This window comes from Mandrillus leucophaeus, unplaced genomic scaffold, assembly GCF_000951045.1.
Source record: "Mandrillus leucophaeus isolate KB7577 unplaced genomic scaffold, Mleu.le_1.0 Scaffold56, whole genome shotgun sequence".
In the NCBI taxonomy this organism is placed as follows: domain Eukaryota; kingdom Metazoa; phylum Chordata; class Mammalia; order Primates; family Cercopithecidae; genus Mandrillus; species Mandrillus leucophaeus.
The window spans coordinates 3,544,721-3,546,332 of NW_012106030.1; positions in this window are offsets into that span (position 1 = coordinate 3,544,721).

A 1,612-nucleotide genomic window follows, 5' to 3' on the forward strand; every position below is an offset into this window, starting at 1 on the left:
AAAAGAAAAAGACAACTCTGCAGGGCAGTTATTTCAATTACTTGCCAAGCAATGAACCGGCTGCTTTGGCGTTGTGTGCCTACTTTTGAACAAATCACTTATTAATTGATTATATTCTTCACTCTCCCATCCCTCTTTGTTTTGCTTTTGTTCCTAGGTCTGATGGCTCTCATACGTCCTCTTTATATCTTTTTCTTTAACCTTCATATGCTAAGGGAGGGTAAACCCCAAGGTTCATGGAACATCCACCCTTCCTCCTCCACCATCCACAGTATCCTCATTTCGAACAGACTGACTTGGCTTTTATGTATTTAAGATTCTAACTTTTTCCCTATAGCTCAAATTTTGGCACTCAGGCATAGATATATAAACAGCAGAGATTAAATATACCACATTTTAAAGGGAAGCCAGGTGAAGGCCTTACCCCAGTAATCCAGATCAGAAAAGATCCTACCACAGTCAATATTCCCCTTCTCAACACTGCTTCTCCAGTCCAAATAAGCACGGGATTGGAAAAAGGAAAGGAAGAGAGTCAAGGAGTCCTGAAACATCCTCGAGGGGAGCCCAGTGCTTCCTTGCCCCATTCCAAAACCAAGTGACAGGAAAGTTCCAAAGGATTCTCCAGGAGAATAATTCATAGAGAGTGGGGTGTCTACGGGAAGGGAAGGCGGGCATTTTATTTGTACTCCGTCATCTGCTTAACCAGCTGAATTGTTCTACCAGAGAGAGATGGGGTTGGGAATGTGCAGGTGGGCTGGAGGGGATTGTTGACTATCTGCTTTCTACCATTCGACATAGCAAGGATATGCGTCTCCGTGGGTCAAGTACATGAAAGTAGGAATTGAAGAAGCAAGACGGTTGTGTGGAGTACTGTGGGGAGCGGGAATTAGAGTGGTATAGAAGAATTCAGGCTGGAGTTTTCCAAGGCAAAATGGACTTGGAGAGGACAGAAGGACCCACCTATGTGCCCTTGGGAAAACCAGCATTTAGATGCCCACCTTACAAAAGGCCATCAATGGCCAGTAGGTGTTAGCTGGAGAATCAGCTCACAGCGACAGCCACAGGCCTCTAACGGTGACCGGGTAAATAGAGGGATACTTGTATTTTTCCCTGTCCTGCATCCTTCCCCCAACAACTAGAGGAGCTAGGCTTTGAAGTAAGAGGAGAGAAAGTATCCTTCTACTCCAAGCAACTCAAGTTGACTCGGAAGTAGAAGATTGATTTAATTACTTATTTCGAGACAGGGCCTCTCTCTCATCCCCAGGCTAGAGTGCAGTGGCATAATTACAACTCATTATAGCCTCAACTTCTTGAACTCAGTCGATCCTCCCACCTCAGCCTCCCAAGTAGCTTGGACTACAGGCATGTGCCAACATACCTAATTTTTGTATTTTTTTGTAGAGAAGGCATCTTGCCATGTTGCCTAGGCTGGTCTTGAACTCCTGGGCTCACGCAGTCCTCCCACCTGGGCCTCCCAGGCGCAGTGGCTCATGCCTGTAATCCCAGCACTTTGAGAGGCTGAGGCGGGTGAATCACCTGAGGTCAGGAGTTCGAGACCAGCCTGACCAACATGGAGAAACCCCGTCTCTACTAAAAATACAAAATTAGCCAG